This window comes from Epinephelus fuscoguttatus, linkage group LG16 (genome assembly GCF_011397635.1).
Source record: "Epinephelus fuscoguttatus linkage group LG16, E.fuscoguttatus.final_Chr_v1".
Taxonomy (NCBI): Eukaryota; Metazoa; Chordata; class Actinopteri; order Perciformes; family Serranidae; genus Epinephelus; species Epinephelus fuscoguttatus.
This window is the reverse complement of record NC_064767.1, coordinates 32,370,294-32,377,511: the sequence shown is the minus strand read 5'-3', so window position 1 is coordinate 32,377,511 and position 7,218 is coordinate 32,370,294.

Genomic DNA, 7,218 nt, shown 5'->3' with positions numbered 1-7,218 from the left:
CCTAACTAAAGCGGGAACTGCCCATTGGTTCGACAGCCCATTGGTTCAACATCCCATTGTTCCGACCATATTAAACTCATTGTTCCAAAGTCCGTTCCGAAATCATCATGATGCACTGTGGTTAAGGTCTGGTTAGGTTTAGGCACAAAAACCACTTGGTTAGGGTCAGGAAAAGATCATGGTGTGGGTTAAAATGAAAAATAAAGTGACAAACACATAAGCCGTGAGCCTGCTCCGCCTCAAGCTGGTCGCGGCGCACCATACGCCCGCCGCGAGCCGTTCAGCACCGCAGACAGTCGGACTAATGGGATGTCGAACCAATGGGCTGTCGAACCAATGACATGGACCCGCTAAAGCATTGTAGCCGGCAAACTAACGTGAACAAGGATAGCTAGATAACACTACTTGGAAGTTCACAGACATCATGTCCGTGCTTTTCAAGAACCATAATTTACTTATTTAGCTTTTTTTTTTAACTGACTTGTCTTGTCAGAGCATAAAGGGGAGCATATGTTCCCAGGGTCCTAAGTTCCTGAATTCTGTTTACATACATCAGCCATTGTGTACATGCTTTCTTGTCATTCCCTTAAAACAGCTTTTGTTTACTCTGCATATCAGTAAAAAAAAAAAACATATCAGATGAAGAGCCATAAATACTCTAGATTACAGTGTTAGACTAAAATTGACTAGTAAGATTATGTGAGAAGGTTTTGAACCCCCTCACCAGGTCATTTTTTTAAACCTTAACCTGTTTGGCAATGGGAGTAGTTCAACCTTAGCCTTTTTCGAAATGGGAATTAATTCTGATCTTTGATCTCTTTTACATTACTTTTTGGATAGTTTTTTTTTTTAAATTTTATTTACTCTTTTTTTTATAATAGTTCAATTTCTTGGGCTGTTTGGTACTCTCCTGCAAACAGAAAGAGACACTATATTTAGACAGAGACCTGTGTTATCACTTTCAGTTATGATTTTAGACCCCGAACCTTCCCCAGTTCATTTGCATCTTTTTGTGGTCATTTTGAGACTCCTCTTGGAAAATCTTGCAGTTGAAGGCCAGAAGGGCCCCTAACACTTTGGGCCCCTGCCCGGTTGGCCTGTTCAGTAATCAATCCGTGCCACAGAGGAGGTTTCGGTCAGATCTCAGCCCTTTCTCAACTCACAGGCGCCATCTGCTGTTTGTATTGCATGACCTACTTTTCCTCTCAGCCTCATAGCAAATTTGTCCCATCTAGATAGCAGAGGAATCCATGCAATGCATCTAGAACCCATTGACATTAAAATAGCCTAATCTTATTTGTTGTAAATAAACCCAAGGTAATTTCTTGAATAAAAAAAAAGAGAGAAAGAAAGAAAGAAAGAAAGAAAGAAAGAAAGAAAGAAAGAAAGAAAGAAAGAAAATCACTTGATGGTTTATTACTACTGATTTATTTGTATAAAAGTGCAGAAAATCACAATAGGGTATAAATAAAAGATAATAAATGAATAAATATGTTAACCAATAGAAGCTTTGCTTGGTGTGGAATAAATAAAAATCATGTGGGATTTTTAAAATGTGAAAAATGTGTAAAAATTTCCAGTCGTTGGCAAAGTTTTTGGACTTGTTCTATATACACATCTCAGAAGCAATACACAAATGACTTGAATCAAAGTAATACAAATGATTTCTAATTGTCCATCGTAAATCTTTATGACAGAATCATTAGCAGAAAGCCATTTTTTCTCCAGAGGCATGGCTGTCCAGTGCCTCTCCTCCCAACCAGTCCTCATCCAGCTCCCCAAGAATCTCCTGCAGGGACAGCTCCGGCAGGGGGGTGTGCTGGACTAGCGCTGGGTGTCCAGACTCCCCACATCCTCCCAGAGGAGCCCCGCTCCATGAATCATCCAGCTGAGAGTACTGACCCTCTGATGGTGGGCTGTTCTCCAGACTGGCATCCCAGTATCCAGAATCAGGGGTGGTTGGACTTGAGGAGTAGGAGGTGGAGCAGGGCATGTACATCTGCTGCTCTGCTGATCCTGGATACTTGAGGGCTGCATGGCTGGAGTTTAAACTGTAGCTTCTCATCTCCAGGGGAGAGTGGCACCACTGAGGCAGAGCAGGGGAGGCTTGGTTGCCGGGCTGGGACCAGAAGCCCCTCAAAGGTGGGCTAGAGCTGCCTCCCAGCGGTTTGCCCTGCTGGAGCCCATACACAGAGCCATAGTGTCCATGCTCCTCAATGGTGGAGTAGGCTGGAGGATGCTGTCCATAGTAGCAAGCTTCCTTCAGCTCCTCCTTCACCTGAGTGGGGTAGGCTGGTGGAGGACCTTGAGGTGGCAGATGGACTGAACCAACCTGCATGCCCCTGCTGGCTACAGCATGAGGTGGAGGCAGAGCATCATGGACGGGGCTATCGGACTGCCATAAAGCTTTCTTGGCTCCTTTGCACTTCAGGGTGCGAGCTCTTCTGTTCTGAAACCACACCTGGACAGGAAAGAAAGAAGAAAGGAGCTAAGATTAAAATCAGTACAAATAAAACAACACATTCTGTTCTGCTAATCATCTCCGGGGTAAACAGGCACCAATGAAGTAAGGGGACAGCAGATCTAGTGGTGGTCAGCTGTCAGAGCCATGATGTACAGTCTATCTGTCAGCTCAAACAAGGTCCTGATAAAAACAGCTGCTGTCGTCTTTAAAGATAAAGAAATGAAGTGATAGAGGGATAGCAGTATCTACAATCCAATGCAGAATGCATTTGAAAACAGAGCTCTTTTATGATAAGGGAAAAAAAGCCTTATTCAACACAGCTCTAAATCTGTGTGTGTGTTTGTACCTACTATGTGAAAAGCATGTGTGCATTTAATCTTGGAACAACATCAGTTTCCAGCTCCCCAAATAAAGATAATTCCTAAACCTATTGAGATGACAATTTCACTGACTTTAAACAGCTCAGTTTAATTTATTTCATCATCATATCAACTCCCCAGATACAAACATTCTGCTAAATAAGGCAGCCTGAGCGATAGTTACCTGAATGCGTGACTCCGGCAGGCCTGTGGTCTGGGACAGGCTCTCTCTGAGGCTGATGCCAGGGTATGGGTCGGTCTCAAAGGTGGCACGCAGGAGCTCCACGTGCTCTTTGGAGAAGCTGGTTCTCTTCCTGCGGCTGGCGCTGCGAGAGGAGCCGCTGCTGGAGGCTGCGGGTCTGGCATCATCTGGGGGAGGAGAGAGCAGGTTCCATATCAGACAGGGTCCATAATAGTTGTTCTTTTCATATTTCTCTAGAGGATCTGCACTGATGCCTTGTTGTGCTCTGAACCAGGGACTGTACAGTAGATATATTTAATTCAATGCACAGATACAGAATGCTGAATATGAACAGTAGATGCAGATAATTAACTCCTTTGCCTTTTCTTGTTGCATGGTTCTGACACTAGACGATCTAAACAAATACACTCAGTAAAATTGAGGTCTGCGGATAAGGAATGAACAAGGATTGTGTTGGTATCCAGCCAATTATCTGTTAGAGTACAATACACATTTGTTTTTATCTTACACAGAAAGTTATCAGTCCTGGTTATCCATCATTCCATCCATCATCATTAGGTTACTGAGTTGCCTTATAGTATATGCAATGAGTGCCAAATTTATGCATAAAATAGTTGCGGTGGCTTCTCTGTTATTGTCTGACACTGCCTGTCTGAGTCTGGTGCACCCATTCACCTGGCACTGCAGGCCAGCTAAACAAATGCTGAACTGTTTAATCCAAGACTAGATCATACAAAAAGTTTACAAAAACTAAGACATGCCTGCAGATTATGAATACATGAAGATAACAGACTGTTAGATTATAAAGCATCTCTTACCGTTGCTTGAGTCCTTCCACATAGCAGCAGTTAAATGAATGAATCTCTGGGAAACAAATGGATTTCTGATGTGACAGGGTTCAGTATGACACTGTGCTCCTTCACAGAGAGACTCTGACTGTGTCTCCTGCTTGTGTCAGGGTACCTTTTATATTGACCACCTAAGACCCCACAAGACCATGGTAGAGCCAGAGGAGTGTTGGGGTGGGGCGTGGTTTTACTTTGAGGATGGGTGGTTAAGACTCTGACCAGAGCGGCCCCGTTATCACCTAATCCCTATCACAGAAGCAGCAAGGTCAATGGCAAATATGGCACACGGCAGAATGATCTCAGGAGAGACAAAAGAAAGTCTTCCTGTGATTGTTAGCCTCATCGATACCACTTAACTAAGAGAAGACAACTTACATGTGACTGTGTTGTTGTGGTGTTTTGTGCTGCTGAATATGTGACATTTCAATAGTACACACACAGAGGAAGGCCCAAGGACACAAGTTGTGGTTGTATCATTTTTATATATAGCTGGTATTTTTTGCTACACTATTTTAATGATGGCATAAAGAAAATTCAAATGCGTCATGGAGTTTTGTGGTTAACAATCAAAATCAGAAGTGTGCTACTTTACTGATCCTAGGGGTAAACTGGGACATGCTATAGTTGCTCTTATATGTAAGCATAGAAAGATGATAAAAAAAAATTGATACGTTATAAAAAAAAATAGTTAATATGCACAAATACATGCATCATACAATAAAGCAAGAATAAAATAATATCATTTGAAAAAGAATATTGCAGCAGTTGAAATATTGCACACATTATCTATTGTTAGGTCAATTTTGCACAGTTAGAGCAAATGATTTGTCATTTATGTATATTATTACAATGCATACAAATATATACTGCCAGTATTTTCACAGCACAGACACCAAGCACAAATGTCAAACTCAAAGCTCTAATTTAAAAAATAATAATCATGTCTTTCCCAAGAAGCTGCCCTTTAATTCAAATGTAGCACCCAGGAGTCACCTGATTAGTGTTAAACACAAACATCAGCAGCTTTGCAAACTGTTGAACACTGATCAACCAACAACAGTCTTGAAGAAATATTTAACTTGCAGACCTTAGCAAAATCCAAAACAGCATTCTGAGCTGAAGCTTATCAGCGCCTCCTGTTTTCTTTTCATATGCAGAGCAGCTCCCTGCTATCACAAGAGGACAAACAAAGCTGGGTAATTATTCGCTGATGAATTGGACAGTTACACAGCAGCCTCAGCACACTGAATAGGTGCATCAAAGTGAATGGGAAATGGTTTAACATGTCCAGGCCTTGACCGAGCTGGATGCAGATGCTGTGACCTTGAACATTTTGTTCAGTCTGTCTGCTGTGCTCTGACATGCTGCTGGAAAAAAGAAAACAACCTTGTGATTACTCTAATGAAATGTTGTGTTTTATATATATTTGCCTTACTGTATATGTCCATTCTGTAGTTATTCAGTTATAGTCCTGACCTCTGTGGCTGCATTCAATAATTCTGAGCTGCAACATGTGAAATGCATTGAAAATGTAAATGCTTACAAATGGAGTCAAACAGTGCAGAGGGGCAAAGTGCAGAAACAGACTTACAGTAACTGTAGACAACAATGCAGCTTGAAGTCTACCAGAGTTATCTAATGCTACAAAACAAACAAAGAACATTTCTTTTCATCTTTATCTGAAAAACTTGCAGAATCAATGTCTCCATGTGTGGAGACGGCTCCTGAAAGTCCCACCAACTCTCTCTCTGTGCTTTATCCAAATCCTATCAGACGTTATACAACACTTTGCCAACTGTGGAAGCTGCCAAACTCACTCACATAAATAATGATTTCAATGAATTCTGGATATTCATGTTAAACAGAGCTTACCATGTAGTTCATTATCTAAAATCAGTCTGATAAAATAATAAAATGGGAAAGAGTCTTATCAATAAACCATTTCAGCAGATTAAAGACTTGCCATAGCCAGGTTTACATACAATGATCGAATGGTTAAAGATAACTCAGCGCTGCCACTGGTTCAGAATATAGGCATTGAGCTAATGCAAAAATCACTATAAAGACCTTTGTTTAGTTTAGAGATCTGCATATTTGAAAAAAGCCCAAACTCATCTGATCAGCTTATCTCTTCATGTAAATTATGAAGCATAATCCTTAAAACAGGAGAAATGTTGTGCTGCCAGTGCATGTATAAACAAAACAGTTTAGAAGCAGTCACGTAGTTTGATTAAGCAGCACTTGGATCTCAGCGCTGAGGTAGGACGTGCATATAAAATATAAATGTTATATAAGAATTTGTTGCTTTGTGATTTGGTAGTAGTAAGAGATCATGCAAAATTACAAGGTGAGAGGAAGGTAAGTCCTTTTTACAGATCCACATTCTTGATCTTTGTTTGTGCAGCTGCATACCTCCTTATCCAAAATGAGATTGCTGTCATTATTTTTTTAGGAGTAGAATAACACTGAGAAATAGTCAAAATCATTATTGAATGTCTGCTGTTTCATTATTCAGTTTCTAAGAAATAAATGAAGCATTGGATGCTGCCCCGGTATAATGTCTGTTCTGCATCAGGCTGTCTTACAATTATTAGCTCTTTATAGGCATAATAGGACAAAGTCTTAAAAGACAGGGGTTTTTTACTTGATGCATCTCCTCACATTAGTGGGTTCACTCTGGGGGAAAAGTGATAAAATTAAGTATAAACATATGTTAGTATTTCTACTAAATTTGCTTCATTTTTGAGTATGGTGATGGTGATCACAAGGGTCCCACAAGAGGAATAGAGGAGCTACTCACAGCTGGAGGTCATTAAAAAAAAAGTTTATAGATTTGAGACAGACAATAAAGAATTAAATACACAGAAAAGCATTTTGCTTTCTCTTTAAGTCTGAACAAAATAGCAATAGGTTTCTAAAATCCCCCTCTTATATGTATATATACCTATACACACATATTCCTTATTACATACAATATGGAAAAGTTACTGTCTTAACAGTATGCCATGAAGACTAGTAGATAGTGTATACTTTATAGGATTACAGTATTTTATAATTTATATAGTGGTATTATATACAGTTGTAACCTGTATTATATAGCTAGTGAGGAACTGGGACACAGTAGAAAAACACTACATGAATGTTCACTCAAACCGACTGCTCTAATTTTTATTGTTTCAAAATACAAAAATAAGACTCTCTATCTATTTTAATTAATTAAATATAAATATAAATGAATCTTTTTCCCTTTTCGTCTCAAAGAACCCTTGCACAAACACAGCTACATGGTAAAAGATTTCAAAAACTGGCCACAAGGGGGCAACATTGCAGTGTAATGTTGTTATT